At 34.2% G+C, this 24743-nt stretch overlaps 1 long non-coding RNA gene across 1 annotated transcript; it reads left to right on the plus strand.

The window, feature by feature from the left end:
* Positions 1-12891: 12891 nt before the first annotated feature.
* Positions 12892-24097, plus strand: LOC128206792 (uncharacterized). Its single transcript, XR_008256578.1, has 4 exons — positions 12892-13072; positions 17413-17486; positions 22720-22842; positions 23255-24097. It is a non-coding gene; the product is annotated as an uncharacterized LOC128206792 (long non-coding RNA).
* Positions 24098-24743: the final 646 nt, after the last annotated feature.

Raw genomic sequence — 24743 nt, forward strand, 5'->3', positions numbered from 1 at the left:
AATGCTGCGTGAAACAGCTTATGAGGGAATGCTGCGTAACACAACATAAGAGGGAATGCTGCGTGATAAAACATAAGAGGAATGCTGCGTGAAACAACATAAGAGGGAATGCTGCGTAACACAACATAATAGGGAATGCGGCGTAATACAACATATGAGAGAATGCTGTGTAACACAACGTAATAGGGAATGCTGTGTAATACAACATAATAGGGAATGCTGCGCAATACAACACAATAGGAAATGCTTCGTAAAAACAACATATGAGGGAATCCTGCGTTATACAACACAATAGGGAATGCTGCGTAACACAACATATGAGGGAATGCTGCGTTATACAACATATGAGGGAAAGCTGCGTAACACAACATAATAGGGAATGCTGCGTAACACAACATATGAGGGAATGCTGCGTAACACAACATAATAGGGAAAGCTGCGTAACACAACATAATAGGGAATGCTGCGTAACACAACATATGAGGGAATGCTGCGTTATACAACATAAGAGGAAATGCTTCGTAAAACAACATATGAGGGAATGCTGCGTTATACAACATAATAGGGATTGCTGCGTGACACAACATATGAGGGAATGCTGCGTAATACAACATAAGAGGGACACTGCGTAACACAACATATGAGGGAGTGCTGCGTGATACAACATATAAGGGAATGCTGCGTTATACAATATAAAAGTGAAAGAAGCCGGTAGTCCAATTTAGAACAATGGCATCAAATATGTTGTCGTTGATACGAACAAATAAATACACATTTGACAGATATATGATGACATGTTAAGCTTCACTGTATAACATTTGCAGACATTGTTATAACTGCAAACTTCATGTGTTCTGTATAACCGTCATTGCATAAGCTACAGAACGCTAGTATTTAATATGGCAAGCTGGGCATGTGTTGTTAGTAACATAATAAACATTTGCATATATTCATGTTTTTGAGTCGTTTTACTCCATGTTTATATATCAGAAAGTTATCAGATAGGCAAGGCTGAATATGCAAGCTAAACGTGCGATAAGTTGCAACTGATTAGATACATCCCTAGTTAATGTATGCACGTCAATGTTTGCAAGGTTAGCTTGACAATTTGTTACAGAAATCTTTATTACTTAAGAACAAAGGGGTTTATTGAACTTGGTTTACATCAGAACGCATCGCATGGCTAAAGCAATTTGAAAATCTAGTTATTGTGAGTTAGGTCCTGCCACCGAGCCAAGCAGTGCCTGCCGCTCCGCCTATGCCTCCACAGTGCCACACCACATACCACAGCTCTCGAGTGATGAGAGTGACGAGTCTGATGAGGATTCGCTGGATGGCACAGAGGCCGCCAACTTTAACGCTTTGCTGTCACCTGATATGGCTCAACCTATAAGTGCACCAATTCGTTCGCAAGTGAAACATTCTCTTACAAAGAAAATATGAAAAAACATTGTTGACCTCGCCCTGCTAACGCCCTTCACTCTGGCAACTTAACAGTTCGCCATTTAAATTGACAAGAATGTGTATTGTTCTGCAGAACAACACGAAATGGATCCATTCAATTGAACAGTTGACGACCGCATTCTGCTTTTTCCTCTTTTTTCCCCCAATCGAAGGGCCTATTTAACGAAGTACGGGGAAATGTGCGCGATATTTCCTCAAAACGGCTCATGTCTTTCATTCAATATGACACACAATTTCCGATGTTTCGAGAGCAATGCTCGTTTTCATGATAAACATTCATATGGAGTTTTGGCTCTTGGCGTCCACGAAGTCCAAACATTCTCAGCAACCCTTTCATCCAACGCCCTTCCCCCAGTCCAAAGCTAGATAGTCCAATCGCCCCAGTCGGTTTCTTGAAAACACATTCTGGACTTTCAACCGAAGGTCAAAGTGCCACAAAACCCTGGGCACTCGCATACACATTTGCGGTAACTGTCGTGGACAACACCCAGCAATGCCAAAACAGGATCATTCAAACAAAAAAATTAATAAGGATAGAAAAATAAATACTAATGGATTGATGGAAAAATCTTCAAAATGTCGAAATAAATACAACATCACTGATTAAATTATGCACATTCTCATAGTCCCAAATTTAAAGACACTGATAATCGTTCATTTAAATTGTCCTTTACGTATCCATCCTTAGCTATTTCACTCGACCAACGTCCATGTCTCTTACAACATGTCTAATAAGACGTTCCTTTCAGCCAGTGCCGAAATATACTCCACAAGGGAGGCAATTCAATATTGTATACATAGCTGTACAAACTGCATTTACACGCCTTTGCTGAAATCAAAGCAATCATTCTAAAATGCAAACCTGTGTTGCCAAGAATGCCACTTCCATTCTAACACTTTACATAATATTCCTTCTTTATCGGCAAATCAAACCGGTCAATTACATTTCTAATGAAATTTCCATTCGGACATATAATTGGCCAAAATACAGCTGACTTCCAGCATGGCACAACAATTACAACCGACGCTTTGTCAACTATTATTTTGTTTAAAACTCTCAGAATAATAGAAATGGGTGGAACAAACAAGCTAAATGCTCCACACCAGTTTTCTGTAAACGCATCAATACCAGTACATGATGGTGTCCAAAATCTGGAATTAAATGTCTTTAACTTCGCATTGTGCTCAGACGCGAACAAATCTACCACAAAAGTGCCAAATCTTAACTGTAACAAATGCAGTGTTTGAAACGAAAGACCCCAGTCATCATAATCTACAATTCTTGAATAATAATCAGCCAACTTATTTTGAGATCTGGGAATCCACTCAATCTCAGTTAAAATGGAGTTTTCCATACATATCTTGGACATCTCACAAGCAATACCCTGTAGCTCAGGTTTCATAGAACCTTTGATGACTATGGAACTTACAGACTGATTGTCAGTAAACCATTTTACCCTTTGGTTTTCAAGAATATGCAAAATTGAAAGCAGTACCCTATAGGCCCTTCTTAATATTGCCTAATGAATATTCATGTTTATCTCAGAGTAAGGCTTACTGAGCAAGCTATCTAGCTGCTTACCTAGAAACATGTATAGTTGACCATGGTGGAAGCATTAGCACCAGCATCTTTAAACAATCCTGATTTGGATTTAATACCACATTAAACCTTCATTTTTGTTGAAAATTTATGTAAAAGATCACAAAACAAAGTTCTGGAAAAAAATCGATTGATAAAGGTTTTAAATAATATAGTGAGAGCTATATCCAGAATCTCAAAGGTATGTTACTTTATGTTGTGTTACATTCATTGTTTATGTATACTGACTAGGCCTGTAAATTGCAAACCATTGATATAGAACTATAAAGATTGATCATCCAGAGCCTGTTTATAATCATCTTAACCCTGCCCTATCCCTAATAAATTATGTAATCAGCAGCTACTCATACTTTTGCCACCTAAGCCAGAGGGCTGATCAATACACATTCCTGGGGGTTCTCTAATTACAAGGATTGATCTGATGGTCAGAATAATTCAGTGGTTGATTTAGTTCTCATAAAACTTTTATCTAGTTATATTGGTTTGTAGTGTCACCATACAAAATGTGATGTATTAAATCTTTTTGTTGCAGTTTCAAAAACAGAAAATGGGTGTAGATTGGATGGAAAATGCTACAGATCCCAAAGAACAAAATGAAAACCCACACACGTATATATTAAAACAATTAAACAGACATGATGACATACATGTACGGAGACAATATATCAATACCACGGACCTATAAACCAGTTTATAGGTCCGTGTCAATACCAAATAACAAATGAAGAAATATAATATACATATTATGTTGATTTTTTATTTCTTTCAAATACATGCGTTTATAAATTAATATAAACATCCATAATGATATAATTTTATAATGAATGCACTGCAGGTATCCTTCACGAATGACGAGAATATAGAGATCACAAGCTCATGGTGTTCGTTCCCTATTGGGTTGTCAGTTGTTATGGCCATGTATTGGGGGCACTTTACACAATTGCCAAAAACAAGAAGCTTGGCACTCCCAAGCCACAAACCCATCATGTACCAAGGGGACAGTATAGAATAAAACTAATGAACTATCTAATGAAAACCTATTGATGCCATACTTTTCAAGTTGAAGTTGCTGATTGAGATTTTCATTTTTAACTTTCTGGTCAGCTAGCTCTTTGCATCCTCTCGATAGTATCTTCTTGTATTAGTGTCGCTGTGAATTCAGCAGTTGAACTTAATGCTTGTTGAGGTAGACTGTCATCAACAGTTGACACCTGAACACTGAAAACAAATGATACATATACATACATGTGCATGTATTGAGTTTGTTTAGATGAAACATTACTGGTTATTATATAGCATTTATTTTTCCATTTCAATGTTTAATATGCTCATTAAATATAATAGTTGCACATGTGTTATTTTACTTTTGTTTACATACCTTTCATCTGCCAAGATCTTCCTTTTCAATGCTCACCTTTCTGGTTTGTAATCAAACACAGACGGTACATAAGTTGGCTTGAGACATTTCCGGACTGGTGTCCATGCCCGATAATCTTCTTGTTTGAAGTGTTATGAACAAACAACCATCATGGTGATCTGAAATCAAATACTTGTTCACCAATGTTGTTTAGCATAAATATGGTATTTCTAAGAGTCTGCACTGACCCACATAACTTTATTGATAAGCATTGTTACTGTTTCCTTTCGATTGTTTATTACTTATATTTATTTTGAAATGACATGCTTAAGTGTTACGTTTTTAAAACAATTCGGCCAATGAACATGTGTCTAATAGCAAAGGTTTTCATTACATTGAAAGACAAATAGCCTTTAGTTAACAGAAAACAAATTGAATTTACCTTGAAATGTTCCCATTCATCTGTCTTATTTTCACAATCCATTTCGTTTTCATAATTGCATCTTTATGTTCTTTATGGAAGTGTATATGATACATATAATCTGAGTTACATAAATGTACACAGCAATGTAAAGCAGATTTTCCACAGAAATCGTGCTTGGGCTTATCAGATGGTCAGTCATTGTGTTTAGATTCTTGTTTAGCTAGCCTCGCTCTGGTTATGGAATGCAAGGTATGCATATAATTTGAGAGAGGCCTATACACTGCTGCAACTAATTCTGGGTACCCTCTCTCAGGTTTAGGCCTGCGAAACATAAACATACACGAGTTACATAAATTTTAAAGCCACAAATCCAAATTTAAGCGGCCTGCCGTCAAAAATCCCGTTCCTTCCGCGTCCCCGCCTTGTGAGACGACCAGGCTGAAAAACAATACAATTATGTACAAAACCGGCCTTTTCGCCGTCTCTCTGAAAAAATATTGGCCAAAACGAAGCAGATTTCCACACAGGAACTAACAATGTTGCTGTACATTGTTCTTTCTTTATCTTAATAATGCAGTCATTGATCAATCTCGGTGGAGGAACTAGCCAATTGTTCTCTCCCGACCATTGTAGACTAAAAGCGGCAACAAACGTAGTACCCGGACACCAGTACTTTGAATTAAAATTGGCACATATAGCATTGTAGCTGCATGCAAAACGATCACATGTATGCGGTCCCCATACACGTTCTAAGTCATTAAAAAACAAATTGCTTAATAGACCAGTCATCACTATCCGTACACCTACTCAGAAAATCAGCTTCAGTATTGTTTTCCCGAGGTACCCACTTTGGGACGAGTGTAATATTGTGCGTGTTACATACATTGTCAACATTCAAGGCAATATCATGCAAATGAGGCTTTTTACGGCCAACCTTCAAAATGCTAGGCACATTTTTATTGTCTGAATTAACAATGATCTCACGCACTTCCAGGCAGCCAACTGAGCTATGTAAAACTCTATATACAGCCTCAAGCTCTCTCCAAGTCGAGCTTAAACCACTCTCAGTTTCAGACCAACAACCTACCACGACGCTGTCGTCAATGCCTTCAATATAACCACCAAACCCAGCTCCACTGGCGTCACAAAAGATGACTGCTTGATCGCTTACAACAGGCACCTCGATCATGTTACCGGGCTCTAACTTGCCACAATTTAATCTCTTTATATTTGACTGCTAAAACAACATTTCGTCAAAAGCCACACTACTCACCATGACAGCGTTCAAACTAGCATGACTTAGCACACATTGATACAGTGACCTTGACCATAGACGCCAAGAGGCCAAACAGCACTTTGCATTGATATCAACCGACCAGTAAGACGTGCGATTAAACGTACTGGAAAAGTTGTCTTGCCACTTGCGGTTTTTGCAATAAAATCACTCAAAAGATCCACCATACTCTCAACACGCTCAATGCTTACAACAAACGTACCTTCTAACGTGTTCCAAACGTAACCAATCCACGTAATAGACTGACACGGCTCCCAATGACATTTGTCCTCCGCAATCAAAAACCCAAAACTTACTAGATCTCTATGAAAGAAGTTTGATGCAGAAACTGCATCCTCGTAAGTTGTTGCACCACCTAGACCGTCATCAAGAAATGAAACAAGTTTATGGCCTAAACTTCTCCATTTTGTAATCAGAACTCTCATTACTTTAGTAAATATGAATCCTGCAGTTGATATCCCGTAAGCAAGCACGTTATATAGACGTAGTATTTTCCGTTCCAACAGAATCCTAGAAAAGTTATATGTTCATGAAAAATCATGATATGGTGATAAGCACTGTGAATATCAAATGCAAACAAGTAATCACCCTTAAAGAACATTCCTTTAGCAACTGACTAATCTTCAAAACAACATTTAAACTTCTCTGGGTTTATATAGCGACAATCAAGCACTAACCGTGGTTTACCTTTCTTGCCAAATGCAACTGCCAACGGATTTACCACAAAAGAAAATTCGCTAACCTCAGATATACAACCTTTTTCAGTAGTGTTTTGATTTCACTGGTCCCGAACGATGCATTGTCTAATGCAGATTTGTTATTATTTAAAAAGACAGATTTAAGAATCTCTCGAAAAGGTAATTTGTACCCATTCCTTACGACATCTAAAATATACTCGTTTGCACCCGCTTCCTTCCAATGTGTATAGCAAAAATTTAACCTACCAACCGGTGAATCAACTGAATTTACTTTTTTCAATTCTCTGAAATTTTCTACAACAGAATTCAACAAAGATCTACTTGTCTTATTTTCCTTTTGTAATGGTGCACCCAAGTCAGGCACCACATCATAACATTCCGCCCGCCAATGTCCCGAACGCCCGCACCGGAAGCAGAGGCCCGGACGCCTCGTCTGCGTACCACCGCCACCGACCACAGGTATCGTAGAAGTTGTCCTGCTTCTCACGTCGACGTTGTCCGATGAAGGAACTCCGTGATACGGCACGAAACGCCGATCACGTGACTGCCTCTCTTGACGCAACTTCCGGTCCGCTTTCATCTGGGTCCTGTAGATTTTCTTCTCGTCATCCGAGTCTTCTGCAAGAGGGTGAGCCTCATACTCTTGGACAACTTTCCATCCACTATCAGAGGAATCCGCAAGCTTAATCATTTTTTGTCTATGAGATAAAATGTCCATACCCTCTGAAATTTTCCTGTGCGCCTCGGACACGGGTTCCGCGGAGTGGTAACTCATGGAGTCCTGGAGATAGCCGTAAGCTTCTTTCAATTTGCAAAGAACTTTCGCGTTGACCTGCTGAAGTGTGTTGCCTGTCCGAAATACGCTTTTCAAAAGCATCCAATTTATTTGTTTTCTAAATTAGATAAAATGTTATTTTCTTCCATGGCTGCACGACCTACAAAACTAGAAATTTAGGTTACGAAGTGAACTGAGTGAAGTCGACTGGTAGAATGACTCTACACGCTAATATACCAATATAGCACGAAATCCTCGTGCAAGACTGACCACTACTGTATTAAATTACTATCATTTCGCCAAGACAAATATTTCACGCTATACTAACGGAACGCGTAAAATGAATATTATTACCCCCTATTTTGTTTCTAAAATGGAAATCGTTATATACTCAAAAACCTAGCTTCGAAAACAGAAGAATGTGTTTTAACGGTCATTCAGATTTTAGATTGTTTACGGAGTAAAATTGAAATATGACGAGAGTTTCGGTAAACAACATTGTCACATGATAGGTACTGATTGGAGTGATAGTTGCACAGCCCTGTTCAGTAATATGAACTGGGTTTAGAGGTCAACCGAAGTAACACCATTTTAAAACGACTGCTTTACACGCGGAAAAGTCTGAATCTGACAAATACATACTTGGATAAACAGGTTTTGAAACATTTTATTATTCGAATTATGATTACTTTTAAGTCTGAATAAACAACTTTTACGTTGATTCTGAAATAACTATATATGTACATTTACTCAATAAAATAAGCATACTTTAGTAATTTTGTTTCATTTTCTCAACTTATAATCTGTTCTTGTCTTATTTTCAAACGAAATAGTGTATAACTGCAAAATATATATAAATCACATAATGATTAATTCCTCTTAAACACAAAGTGATAAGAGATAGTCAAAAAATAGCCCCCTTTTTATTGTGCAAACAAAGACTAATTATTAATTAAACTTTAATGAAACTAATAATGACTTCGCCTTAATGAAATGACAATAACAATAACACAGTATTAAGAATGACAGGATACGAGGCTTTGCATTCATGACGTCGAAGTATGACGTCAGTATCCGTTAAAACATACAAAACCACGAAATAGCCATCTCTTTGTTTTTAAACAATGTCTAATATTAAGTAAACTTTAATTGAGATTATGATGACAATTAGTTCACCTAATGAAAAGACAACAACAATAACACAATGTTAAGAATGACAGGGCATCATGCTTTGCATTCATGCCGTCGACGTATGACATCAACGTCCGTCAATGTTAGTTTGTATTGCGTACGTTGGTTATTAACAGAATATACGGTTATTAAACGACGATGTAATACAGAATTCTTACGTTGGTGAAAAGCTATGTTCATACGCATTTCCTGTAAAAATGTTTAAGCTGAATCAGTTGTTTTTCAGTCAATTGTTTGAATCTTGAATAAAATGACGAAGAGCCAGCGCCTGTGTTCCATGGCAGTGACTGATTGTCGTACACAACCTAGGGGCGGGTTTGTGCGTTCTTCGTAGCAAAGCCTTAAAGACATTGTCTTCTTCAAACTCTTGTAGAAGTGGACCTTGAAACGTACATAGGCCTCAACTTCATTTTGTTTTTAGACCGAACAATATGGGCTCTACTGAATAGTTTTATTATATTGCTTGTAACACGTTACAACTGAGCAAAGATTGCATAAACCGTTCTTACGCCATGCAACTAACTGACGTAATATTTCAGATTTGAAAACTCAGTTTAAGATGTACATGATGAAATTAAACCTGCAAATAACGTAACAAGCGCAGTAAAATCTTTTAAAAATTTTGACTTTGCTAATTTTAAATGGAAAAAAGCCTATGTGTTCTGACTTTTGACGACAGGCCTTTCCAAATAAATCAAACATTTTTTGAGATTGTAAATAGTTAATGAATAGTTTTTCACCTGCAAATTATAATAGGTAAGAGATCAAAATTGTATAACACAAATGCATATTTGTTGTGAATTATCGATATTCTAACGTGTTTTGTATGAATTTCTATATTTTTAGATTAATTAATTACATTAAGATCAAATATTAACATACACATAATATATATTGTTATTTAAGGCCACCAGCCCAGAATACATATAACAAATCGTACTATTGAGTATAAAAATATATTGGATATTTACAAAACATGTTTCTATGTTGTTGTCAAGCATATAAAAGCTATGATCAAATACACACACATATATACATACACACACACACATACGCATGCATATATATGGTTTTATTTCATGTATAAGAAGTTGTACAATTTGTGTAAGATCAGTTGTATTTTCAAATCGAATGCTTTATATACGAATTATGTTAACGAGAATATATAACTAGTAGAATCAGTGCACATATTATTATTGATTTTTAAAAGTTTGAATGCGTGAGCCAAGCCAGGCCGTTCGGAACAAATCAAGTCGTAAACCAACATACACAAAACAACACTCAATGTCTCACTAAGAAATGAACAACAATTTCGTCGAAATAGCATTAGACTATTTCATTATTTCACTTATTAACGTACAGCATGTTAAACTACATCATCCGACTATGTCCAAATAGCAGTAGGAAATGCACAATAAAGTAAAACAGCATCCGGATTAAGTTTGCAAATCCGGAATTTTTGCAAATTTTTATTTTTTATTTTTCACCCAATGTTTTTTTATTTTTGTATTTTTAAAATGTGTTAGGTAATACTAATAAGAGATATTTTTTGTTTCCTGAAATTTAATTTAGAAATATGTTTTTTGGCATTTAAAGTCAACTTTTCCAATGGGAGTCCCATTGGAAAATGGCCTTCCCATTGGAAAAATGGTTTTTCCAATTGGAAAATCAGCCCAACATTTTTTGTTGGAAAATTCTCCCACATTTTCAAAAAAGGAATTAGTGATTTATAACAATCATTATCATTAATGGTTATAATGTTATCTAGAAAAAGTGCGTTTATAGTACTTTTTATCATTTTTTGTAAAAAAAAATCCCGTTGACCATTTTTTCCAATTGGATATTTCCCACAATTCAATATGGGAAAAGTCAGGAAATTGGAAAACTCCAATTGGAACATTGTCCCATTGGAATCTTCCAATTGGTAACATTGGCAATGGGCTTAATCCAATTGGAGGTTCTGGCAATAAATTTTAATGGGAAAATATTTCAACTTTCCTAAATCTCTTAAAAGAACACCTATTTATCTATTTAGGAATATATTTGAAGTTTTGTTTTATTGTTTACCTGTGTCCTGACATTGTATCCATCCAATTCCAAGCTAATACTTCTGTGCTGATATCTTAGCGATAAGATTTAAGCATCTTTTAATGAATTTGAATGCAATAAATCATATCAAAAATTACCTGAAGTATTCTTACTCAACCAGTGACACAAATTCCATTTTTTTAAATATCTTTACACTAGTTTCATCTCCTCAGACGCCATTTTTAATCGATTAAGTTGTGGTTACAAACGACTAAGAACTTATTCATTTTTTCAAAGCTATACTCACTTTTACGCTTGAAAATGTTATTTCGGTTGTCAGTACCTTTACACAGAAAATGTACCATTTTCTTGATTTTTAATGAAGATGTAATTAATTTATGGAAATCCATATGAAATGTTTTACCTAAGATAATAGTTTATTTCATACACACTGTTCTGCAGGGGAGCAGGACCTTTCAACCCCAAGAGGCTTTTTGACCCTTCTAAAAAAGAACACTTTTCAGTTTTCAACCCTTAGACTTTTAAACCCCTATTTCAAAGACTTTTCAACCCCTACCTGTTTGGACTTTTTAACTCCTATAACAAAGACTTTTCAACCCCTAGTGGAATTATTTTAATAACTATATTAAAGACTTTTTAACTCCTAAACCAAAGACTTTCCAACCCCTATTATTTGGTTTTGAGCTGGTCCAAGCTAACACCATTAAAAATGCTGCAAGGCATTTTAGAATGTTAACATGCATCATGTGCCAATGCCTTCCTCAAACAGTAATACTAGTATATGTTTTAGAAAAAAATATCGAACTGTACAAAAATGTAAGCCTGGTGAATTTTGCATTACAAAATAAACGCTATTGGTAATTAATGCCATGTTGTCACTTTACTACATACCCGGTAGTAGTATATAAGCCAGTCATCCTACAAGATAGCAGTGAAGCAAAAATACGCATATGATGATTACTTGTAAATCATCTTGTATATGTGGAAAAAATGAACTTGTTATCTAGCTGATTGTAAAAACACCTTGTCATTCTTAAAGGGACTCGTTCCTCATTGGCACCAAATAATCATTTTCCAGGTAATGTGTCTGAAATAATTAGTTAACTCTTTGATACTGAAATTGCAGAACAAAATACAATGAAAGTATGAAAATAAAGTCTTATTTTAATCAGGGGTGAACCTACGCTTTTTACGTCATGGACAAATAAATAGCATAACCACTCAGCAAAAGGGACTCATACATAATTTATGGATATTTTGATCATGCATACCTTGGAAGCAACACCTTTTATTTCGTATTTAAAACAAATTTGCTAAAGAACCACATGTTACAAACTACGAGCTATAACTTATACAATAAACTCATGCCTGGTTGAGCATTTTTGATGTAGAAATGAGGCACCCAAAATGCCAACAAGTACATATGCATGCATAAATATTGAAGCAATGGTTAACATCGTCGCTTAAGTATATCCCTCACGCATCAAAATTAATTTTGCAATTGCACTAGTGGCCAGAAGGAGGGGGGGTGACCCCCCCCCCCCCCACCACAACGTAGCGATGTCGTCCAAGTTAACTTTTCGTTTCGAGGCAGGGGATACAGGGTAATCCAGAAGAACTGGAAAAAAGGTTGTGAAATTGCGTAAATTTGTTTATTTTTTGTTTAGTGACACTGTTATTCAAAATCAATACATGCACGTATATAACAAACATCAATTGTGACTGATAAACCTTTAACTACATACTAAATAATGCATTTTTGAAAATATTTATTACTGATAACAAGATTGTAACCGTGTTTTTAATAGCAGAAAGCGCAAAAAATATTAAATGATTGGTAAATGCTAAAAGATTTATTGTGGTCTACTATAGTCTCATAAGGTCGAAATAGCGTGTGTAATGCTCATTTCTTTCAAATTTAACTCGATATCCTTCATAAGAACCATTGTTTTCGACATTTATTCATTCTTTTAGGAATATTGAAACAACATTATTAATTGTGGTAAACCTTATCTGGCAGTACTTAAGAGTGCATCTTTGACTTTATTACTCGAGTGAATGCACCTTCAAACCGGTTTAACACAAACATGTCACAGTAATCAATACCATCTGTGTTAAGATGTCGGGAATGTGTTAGACGAATGATTTTGTTTTATGGAGCTTTGAAGAGCGATGAATGGCACTAAAGTGGTGCCAAATGGATATCTCAAACACCCATTGGTAAGTCATTTATTTTTTCCATTTAATTTTTGTCTTGATTTTTGAATATATAAACAGTCAATAAGTAGGACATCTCGTAAAGAACGTTCACTTGAAACAGTCCTCTTCTTATCCACACTTCGACAGGGAGTGGGGCTACTCTGCCTAAATAGCCGTCAACGAGTATTTTAAGAAATATCAAAATAATAAAAAATGGTGTCCCAGTGGTTGCACCAGTCAATTGTAACCATGCCCCCCCCCCCCATAGTCCACCTAAATGACTGTCAATGGGTCTTTTGACGATTTTAAGACTATGGCAGTTACAGGGATACACATGAAGTGTCAAAATAATAAAAAAAGTATCCCTAATCGCTCATTATTGTAGCTACCCCACCCCCCGCCCCCCAGTCTAAAATTATAGACGTGTAATGCATTCTTCCAATCCTTACTGGTTGACACCGGCTAAAACACGCGTTTGTTTACCGTGATCGATTATTCGATGATCTAGATCAATACAGAGGCTTGCCTTGGTCACACTTGCGAAGTTTCATCTTGTTTTGTTAAGCATTTTTCTAAAAAATGCCATTTATTTAATATAGCATACTTTTAAATTATAATTGTATGACCATGTATTTTCGCTTTTCAAGTGTTCGGTATTTGTGCCCTCCATAGCGTATTTTGAAGGGTGATTTACTATCCATAAAATTGGACGATTTTCGACATAATATTGACGAGATCGTGAATCTGTACTTTGACAGCTGTTTTCACATGAACCAAAGATGTTTCATACGAAAGTTTAACTTACTACAACATAAACTCTCCAAGATAATTGTAAAAAACATCAGAAAGTGTTCGGATTTGTGACCTTAGCCAGTAACGTCTAAACGGTTTGTGCAAAAACCGGGGGTGTTTTGAAAAATATTGAAATTGTATTAAGTGAAGTATTTTATGGTTTAAATTGATCATAAAGGTTTATATTCATACTTTACCATGTAAGTGAAAAGTTATTTTGCATTAAAACACATTATTTACCTTTCCAATAAAACAAAAGTTGACTGACACAGACAACAATTATGCCAAGCGGAACAACTCGACCCAATCGTAATAACTCGGCCACCACTGACAAGCTTAGACCACGTAAATACAATCGTAACAACTCAGCCATGGCCGAAATGTTCCAATTGTTTAAAAATTGTGCCCTGAAGCCTTGCAGGTGCCCTTCATGTATATATATCGCTATGTTTTGACAGCAAGAAATGAAAAATAAACGTCAAACTCATAATTATTCATAGGATATGACATTTTTATGAATGGAACTGATATAAAATTACATAATCTGGTAATATTTCTTGTTTTATGATATTTTTGAGATGTTAAATGCTTTAACCCAGAATCCCGATCGGAATAACTACCCACTTTTGATACTAAACAATTTGTATGTGAAGGATTTGCCATATCAAAAAAGATACAAAAATCCGTAAACGTACAATTCTTTGGTCTACTAAGATTTAGCTTGTGAATGTCATTTTACAGCGAAATCAACAAGTTAAAAAAATACTCATGACCTGTTCCTTATCAATATGAAATATCTTTAAACTTTTAGGAACATTATGCAAAAAAAACAACAGTATTGTTTTACCTTCGGTATAAGAAAATAACTATTTTCTAATAAAACTACTGTTGAAAAATGTAAGCTAATGAAATGGAAAATAAAAAGATGCTTCCAAACATGCCATATTTTCTTGAGACCATTCAGGGGGATTAATGTTCAAAAGTCTGAAAATTCAGGGGGATTTTGGTAGTATTCAGGGTTTTTTTTTAGCAGGTCTAATTTGACAAAATTTCAAAGTATTTTAAGACGCAAGTACAAAAAAAAAAATTGCCAAAATTTTGAAAGACTCCCGAGGGGATTATGTCCAGAATTTAAGGGGATTTGGGTCACATACCAGAGAATTTTCATTATCGCCATGTAGCATTACGGGCATGACACACGTGCCAATTTACCATGTCTACCCCTTTTTCCAGCACTTCATCTATATTTTAATGAGACACAGCCATATTGCATAATAAAAGCACTCACTTGCAAAATAGAATACTTCACAGAAAAATATGTTTCAGAGACAATTTAATGGGCTTACCTTCCTCTAAAATTGAATACAAAATCTGCTCATTATGATCATAAATGATGACTTTCAGACTAATAGAGAGAATGGAATGATTTATCAATATTTTTCATTTCAATTCCCAAATAGTCAGATTTGTTTGCTTCTGATAAAAAGCAAATGCATAATTTATTGTTTAAGTTCATAAACATATCATCTTTTGGCATTCATCAAAAAATAAAAAACATCACCACCATAATATTAAAATAAATAAAAGTCATTTCATCCGAATTGTCTACTTTCAGTTTCTCTTCTGGAAGTTCTGTTATTTTCCTGATATTTGAGATGAAGGTCATGTCATGTATGTAAACATATTAGTGGGTCATAACAAAGAACAGCATTGTCTATTAGTTATTTTAATCCTTTTCTTTACCAAATAATGTACTGTCACCTTTAAATCATAAATCATTTTGATGACAATGACACATGTTTAAACACTTTAATTTGTTACATCCTAGATCTGATTGGATAAAACCTATAGTTTTAACCAATGAAAATCGTCCTTTTATCTGACCAGTCTAATTGACATTTCTTAATGCAAATTCTGACAGTTTCAATCAAAACAATGCATGAAATGTGCCCTGCTGACTTATTAAGTGTCACCCAATTGGTGTTGTTAAAACACACCATCAGTTGATAATCCAATTAAGACAAGAAGGGCATTATAACTGCAAACAGGCATATATAATTAAACCCTGTGATAATTTTGCGTAATTTTAAACACACTTTTTTTAATTTCGGGGGATTTTCATCCCCCTCCGGGAGACCGGGGGATGGGTCGAAATTCCGGGGGATTTTTCCCCCTCCGGGGGATATGGCATGTATGTCAGCTTCTGGGTTGCTTTGAAGTTGAACTGCTCACATGAACCCACAAAAGATGTGTAGGTATGTGCTTAACAATAAAGGATAAAACATTAAAATGAAGCATTTCAAGTGGAGGTTTTCATTAGGGTAGTGCTACCTTAAACACACACTTTACAATTATTTTTTTCTCTTTTTTAATCTATTTTCTTTAACCAATGGACTATACAAACAGTAGGGTCAGTCCCAGTATACAGGACAATTATTCAATAAAATGTTTATCCTTTTGATATCATAATTGGTAAAAAAATATCAAAATGTAAAGAAAAAATAACAGAGACCGGGTTCAAACTGTGGTCGCCAAAATTGCAGTCCAGTGTTGTATCCACTGCTATGAAAGTTTACATTTGTTTATTTGATTTAATATATACCTAGCTTGGTAACATTAAGTGATAACATCGACTAGCCAATCACACATAAAAATTAATTATACCCACCTAGTAATATTTTTTAATGGAAAAAAAATGTGAAAAATCAATTGATTGTAAACTATGTGGTACTTCAGTTAGTTAGTTTCAATGCATTGTACACATTGATACCAAATTCATGTCAGTTTTCGACAATTTTCTCTTATTTCCCTATTTCATCATACGGTGTATAGCCCCTGAATAAAGTTTCACTCCGTTTCATTGAGTATATTTCTTAAAAATCCTTTCTTTGTTCTAATCTGCTAAAAGGTCAAAAAGGTCACAGTCATGTGAGCATCTTTGAGGCCTCTCAGTTATTATAACCAATGCACCAGTCAATTGTAACAGTTACTAACCACGCCCCCCCCCCCCCCCCCCCCGGTCCGGGGTATACTGGGAATAGTCGGGAAATGGGCCGTGTTTTTACTTTCTATGTGGCCACGCAGGGCCGGGTGACCGCAGTGGTTTTGTCTTTGAGCCAAATTTAGCCGAGATTGGGCCTTATATAGAGTCTCTGGTGTGCAGGGGCATTTGGCCGGGGTTTTACCATCAGTTCGTTCCCGCAGGGGAGGGGATTAGACCCAGGGTTGGCTGGACCGAAAGTCAAAGTCCCCGCTATTCCCTGGACCTGGGGGCGCCAGGGTTACAATTGACTGGTGCACAACATATAAGATATTTATAAAATAAATAAAAGTACAGTTAATCAATATATTTTAATTTTAATGTGGTAAATTAACAAAGAATTAGATAGATGCTTTATGCAAAATCTCACAAAGATGTAAAAAATTACTAAAGAGTTCAGGTTTGCTAGTTTGTAAAAATATTTCATGGAATCATGGTAAATTGTTATATTATATGTCCAATGACAGCCCATATATTTTTTAACTACTTGAACCTTTCTTGTTATAATTCTTATTATTATTTTTTTTAGTTGATGTGTGATGCTGATAATACAGAGACAGCTAGAGTGACAGAGTTTGATGAATAAACTTAAATTAAAAAACAGTGAGTACAATAATCTATTTTAACATGTCTTGTGTGTAAAGTGTGATTCCGAAGCAGTAAATATATATATATATATATGTATCTTTAAGTTTTGAATCACAAATTTAGATCAAAGATCTATTATCACACAAAACTTAAAGGATATATATGAAAAGTCATGTGAATTGTGCAAGTCATATAATATAAAATTTATATTGATCAAGTCAAGCCATGCCATGTAAAAAAAACTGACATCATATCAAAGATTGTATGAATCATTCTCAGAGCTATTGAAAATATTTAATTGGTTGTAAGCGGACCATGCACGGTAATTTTGAGTAACCCCACCAGCCAATACAATATGGCTAAAAAGGCTTTGATAATATTTTTTATTTAATGTTTATCTTTCCTAAAATATTTATATTTATAAATCTATTTACCAGTATAAATCTGTATTTATTTATTTATTAATGCATTTATTTGCTCACTAATATATACAATACACTTATCGTTGTATATTGTCTAGCTAATACATGTATACAAATATGCATAATATGCATAATTATGGGGGGGGGGGGGGTCATAATTACCTATGGTGTACTGTCTTGTTCTTACGAAGATATGATTTTGACTAAGATCCTTACTGAAAAGGCAGTGCAGACTGGCCTGTTTAAATAATTAATTAAATCTTAATGGGTTTAAATGTATTTTATTTTATTTTTAAAGATATTTTAGAGTTTAAAAGGAAGAGAGTCTGTTTTAAAGACTAAATAATTATATAGTCAGGATAAAAAATAATTATTTTTCAAAATCAAGTTCAAATAATTTTCCATTATTTGGCAAATGGAAAAAAGCTTTATATATTAAGAATGTTTTACTCGATAGAAAGTAGGCCCAGTATCTTTTGCATTGCAACACTAAGAAAGTAAATATTTATTTTTTGTCTTTTACCAATTCCATCAAAGTCTGTGAGTGGCTCATGATGCTTAGGCCTGCCAATTTAATGGTTTTCGAAATCATAAATTGAGACAACTTATAACTTTTGTATAAAATCTTCAAAGCTTTCAATAACTTAACATGTCATCCACCTTATTGTCTCAATTTAAAAATAGTTTTCACTCAACAACTTACTTATTAATCAGGATAATAATTTGATAATGACTATCACTATCATTCTGTAAGATAATGTACTGGTACATAAATTTAATCCCCAATAATTATCAGATGAGTGTGATAGTATATGCTCTTAATAGTTGTAGCCCGGAATTATACGTAGGAAACAATAGAGTCATTGGACTGTTACACGAATTTCAATAGCTCGAAATTCGCCTTTTATTTGTACCAGCATGGGAAAACCCTGTTATGTTAATACATATAGCCCGGAAGTAACAAATAAAAGGTGAATTTCGAGCTATTGAAATTCATGTAACAGTCCAATGACTGTATTGTTTCCGAAGTAATGTGTGTATATTACAACGCTTTAATTTTGTTTGTACCGGAGGATTAGGTCGGAAAAACTAGAATAGCTATAATTCCGGGCTACAACTATTCCGGGCTATATGTATTAATATATATATATATATATATATATATATAAATGCACGAAATCAATGTGGGATTTTCATTAAGTTTTGGTTAAACCATCTTTGTAACAAATTACAGTTACTTCCAAATTACATCTTATTCTACATAATACAAACTGGAGGACAGTTCTTTTTATTTGGTAATGTTAAGAGACTTGAAGACAAAAAAAAATGTTTAAATTCAGAAAACCTTACACAAAGTAGAAACCTTCTATTAATGTCATTATCTTGAAAAAATGAACATGCCTTTTAGCAATTGTATCAATCTGTGAAAATCTACATTTTGCCTTCGACATGTTATACAATTTAAGGATATTTACATGGAAATTAAGTTCAATTCTAAATTGACAGTCATGTATTTCTTCCAAAATTTTCATAGTATAAGGAACATGAATTTTTTATGAATTTAAGTGCATAACTGCAGATAATGATCATTATCTTAAATCAATTACAAGCCAATTCATAGTCATGCATATAGCCGCCTTTTCAAAATATGATAGTGATTGTCTCAAATGACCAGTCTTACTCTGTGGGGGGTGGGGGCTGTCAGTCATAAGGAAACCTTTAAAAGGCATATTCATTCAGCCAATCAGATGTCAGGTTCAGTGAAAGGGGCGATGCCCGGTCAAGTAAAAGGGGTGGAGCTAAAATAAATACTGACATTCAATGAAGATAGATCCCCCTTTGGCCTCACAAATATGTTTCAGTCACACTAGGGGGTGTGACAGGGTCAAGCCATAATGGAGCCATAGGCAAGCAGACTTTTATTAACCCAACAACAACAACAGGTGTAATTCTTACCAACTGAGGAAAAAACTTTAGAGGTTTTATTATTGCTCATTTTTTTATACAAATTAAATATCTAACAATGACAAATATAAAATATGATAATTCAAGCATAATATTGACACCAAACATGACACATCTTGCAAATGGTCTTGAATAAAATTCCTACACTTTTTATAATGATAATACATGGGACCAATATCAAAACCATTATCCTGTTAAATAGGACAATGGATTTGATATTGGTAATTCGCAGACAATACAATGTAATTAAGTAAAAAAATACACAGTATGCACATCTGGCTTCAAACAAAAATTGTTGCTTAGGCCAAAAAAAAGTATTCATAGTTTCCATTTAAATATCAAAAAAGGTAGGCATACGGTAACTGTTGTTTTTTTTAGGACCATGTTTCTTTGGCAAACTGACCTATATCAGGGAATTATTAAGGTCTTTACTAAAAAAGCACATATTGATCAAAACACCAAAAACAAAAAAGGATCAGAAGGATAAAAATAGGGTCAGTTGGGCGGAAACAAAGATTTTTGAATCCTTATTTTGTCAATGATGTCATGTCAGTGATCAAAATGATAACACAATTTAAGCCCTGCATTCTGGAATGTGGGGCTAAATTCTTGATTGTGTTATAGTAGGGCCAAAAATAAAATGATTTGGTTAGGGTTACATCCTTTTTAAAAACAGAAAGAGTAAAAAGTATAAAGGATTACATTTTTAAAATACATAATATATATGCGTTTTCACTTTAAAATACATGCATTGTTACAGTCTTGTTTTCAGTAAGTAACTTTTCCTTAAATGCATTCTTTGGAAAGTAATTTAAGGTTTATTATTCAAAATATATGTTAGTCAACTTGTGTATACATGTATTGATTTCCAACTTTTTTATTTTTTGTTTAAACTTTATGTATTAGAATTTCTTTGCGTAAATACCTGCTTATGTGATAAAAGACTGCTGACTAAAGATTAGATTTCAGATTTTGATATTTCCATTCCAAATTTAATGTTTTACAGCTTAAACTGCTACTAACAGTTTAAGAAAAATGCATAAAACATCAATTTTGGATGGAAGTATGAAAAGCTGCAATCTGATATTTTGTCAGCAGTCTTTTATCGCTGGTTTGCAGATATTTACGCAAAAATTCGCTTGTTCGAAGACAAAAATTTTAAAAAAAGTTGTCAAAACGTTCAATCTGTGAGGTTGCAGCTTTAATATAAGACTAACGTAAATATTAAAAACACATGAGGCCCCTTTAATATTAACATGTCAATATCAAAAAGAAGATGAAAACTGAAAACTATGAGAAAGTGTTTTTATAATTAAAAATAAATTGCTTAAAGCAAATATCTGAAATTAATAATTGTCATGCAAAGCAGCCTGTAATGAATATGAATATTAGATTTTGGCCTTGAACACCTTTTTAAGAAGAGTGTTTTGAAGTAAGGATTATCATAATGCTGAACTTAATATTGTACTGTAGCTTTGTAGCAAATCCTTATGATTAAAGTCACTGTGTCTTCCTTATGCTGTGATAAAGATCTCCATAGTAACATTTCTAAACCTAATAAATTAAGTGAAAAAGGGTGTTTATTGGGGGTAATAAAACACATCTTGATAATGGCCAATTAGTTTTAATCTTTCAAGTGTTGGTAGGATGGGAGGGGGGTCTTAACTTTTTGAACTGCCAATATTTTCCTGGTTATTTTGTCCACCATGTCAAAATGATCTGGGTTGTTTTGTCAACCCTGTCTAAATGGGTTGGACGTGTTTTGTCCCCTTAGTCAAAAATGACATGGGATGTTTTGTCCTACATTTTTATAAAGGAGTTCAGAATAAATAACACATTAGTTTTCGTGCTTATGTAAAATAAATGCAAATGACTTTCATTATAAGTTTAAAAAATACTCTTAACGCTGCATTCTCACAGATTTACCATTTTTACAACTTTTTTATTTTTGTCTTGGAAAGAGCAAATTTTTGCGTAAATATCTGCAACCCATTGATGTAAGATTGTTGATAAAAAAACAGATCTTAGATTTTCATATTTTCGAAAATGTTTTAGAGCTTAAAACCTTACTAACGGTTTAAGAAAAATGCATAAAACATCAATTTATGAACTTAAATATAAAAATCCGCGATCTAATTTTTTGTCAGCAGTCTTATTAACTGGTTTCCATGGATTGTAGCAAAAATTGGCTTGTTCCAAGACAAAAATTAAAAAGTTGTCGAAATGTTTAATCTGTGATAGTGCAGCTTTAATTATGGTAGCTTTTCAGTCATTTGCCTATATATGTCTATTTGATTCAGTAAATACTTCATAATATTAAGCTAGGCTTATTAGGATATGCTTATTTTTCATTGGGTTCTATTTTTAGCACATAACAGCTTCATTACAAGAATATATTAATTATTATTAAAGCTGCATGCACTCTCACAAATTTACCGTTTTTACAACTTTTTTATTTTTTTTTGTCTTGGAAAGAGCAAATTTTTGGGTTTAATAGTATCTGCAAACCAATGATAAAAGACTGCTGACATAGATCATATCGCAGATTTGCATATTTTCGTTTGAAAGCCAATGTTTTGTGGGTTAAACTATTACTAACAGTTAAAGAAAAATGCATGATCTAATTTTTTGTCAGCAGTTTTATATCACTGGTTTTCATGGATTCTTGAAAAAAAAAATACTTCCTCTGTTGGCCAATTGAGAACAAAATCAAGAGGTTTTGGGTTTTGCTGTTTATATGTTCTGGAATTTTTCAAAAGCATTTATTTATAGGACTTATGAATTTTATGTACAGCATTCTGTATATTGTCAAGTGTCCTTTTTTTAAATTATATACAACATGTATAAATTTAATGTTTCAGGAAATAACCACCATCTCTCTCAGAGGTCATCTTTCTCATTATTGTGGGGAAACCTCAAAGGGCATCAGGAAAACCTTCATCAACCTCTTTGTGCCCAGTGGCTTGTGCAACAGTGTTTCAGAAGTATAAATACCTTTTTAATTTGTGTATATCAATTGTATAATGACTTGTTTTTATATATTAAATATATATATATATATGATTATATATATATATATATAGATGGTTAATCTTATGACTTCCTGATAGTATTTAAGTTGTGAAATATTAAATAATCTAATCATAAAAAATGCTTGGAAATGACAATAAAAAAAAGATATTTGTCGAATAGGAAGTTTCACCTGTCCTGTTTATATTACAAATCATTTTAAATCAGACAGAAAATTCAATATACTTGTTGTATCTCACTGTTTATTTGTCTTCACATTTTGTATTGTCACATCAAGCCTGTTTGAACATCCTAGAGAAGATAAGTGTATAGAAGCGGATATGATATAATAAATATGCATATAAATGTGCTTGGGATTATTTTCAGATTATCATTAAAATGGGGATAATGGATGACTGGCCACACATATGGGGCTATGGACAAGCTTCAGAGCAGGCTGCCAGGTGGTGGTGTTAGTAGTTTATACTCCGGGTCCCGGCGTGAGCACATTGAAGGGTCCCAGAGTGACAGTTCAACCACCGCACACCTATCCTGGGCAGAACCAGTACTAGGTGCCTTCACCTCTGCAAGGAACTGACAGCTTCTGTACATGCCAGGTGCAGTGGTACAGTGCGAATGGTCGTAGAAAGGATTTCATAACCAATCACAACAGAGGTGACCTGGTCCGCCCGGGAATCGAACCCGGGATGTCCAATTCAGAGTCCAACGCTCTACCGATTGAGCTGACCGGGCGGACATATTAGCTACATTAGATGACAAGCCATCTATGCTGGACATTCTTCACAATAAAATGTGATGTCACAGGAGCTGTCTATCTCAACAGCTCACACTGTCCGTATTTGACTAAAGGAATGAATGAAGTCACTGCAGAAGTTAGATTGAGGAATGTCCATGTCACTACCCATCATTTGGAAGGAGTTGGATAAAAAAAGTGTGGCCTATGTATTGAAACAGGTCCGATTTCCAGTTACGGACAGTCTTGATTTGTCTGATTACATTTTTGACCAACATGATGGTCTAAAAGAACACTTACTGGTAACTGGTAAAATCATGGCCCAGTTGTTCCAAGAGGCAGGCGAGTGGGAAGTTACTAGACTCCATTTCTTTATGGGTTGATCTGAGGTTCCAGTTCAGTTAAAGTACTGATAGAACACCAAGTGTTTGCCATAATACAGCAACATTTGATTTGTAACTATGTATTTGTTTGAATTGTTGAAACAGTACTGTTTACTAAATAATGTGAATGTATATGAAGAATAATATTATAAATAATTTGTAAGAACCTTTTGATATTAAGTAAAATGTCGATAAGTCTAAATATGTATCTGCGAATCATTTTTGTATATCTGTAAAGATTACATTGCCTATATTCCTCAATTTATATTTTTCTTTTAGCAAGTCAATAACTTTTCTTAAGTTCTATCTTCAAAATTATCGGGACAGGGATTATAGCCCTTAATTAACCCAAATATGTAACATTCAATGCAAAATTTCTAATTGGCTGCATTTAGGCAGTTCAGATGCAGGAACAAACATCACTTGGGTCCTAAATAATAGCTTTCCATCTGACATTGAAGATCCAATAAAAGGAATTTGTCATGTGACTGTTTATTAACTCTCAATTTATTGAAAGTGAAATTACTTACATGATTTGTAAGAACTAAATTATAATGATATCAAATGATTGTTTAAATTAAATAAAATAGATGATTACATACATGAACTATTTTTATTTCTTGTTTGTCAATATGAAGAGTAATGCAATGGCTTTTGAATTTCATAAAAAAGGATGGAAAAATGTATGTTTATTGTTTAAGCAATTAATTAAGTAATAAAAGTGTTGTTTTTTTCTTTT

This window comes from Mya arenaria, chromosome 10 (genome assembly GCF_026914265.1).
Source record: "Mya arenaria isolate MELC-2E11 chromosome 10, ASM2691426v1".
Lineage (NCBI taxonomy): Eukaryota > Metazoa > Mollusca > Bivalvia > Myida > Myidae > Mya > Mya arenaria.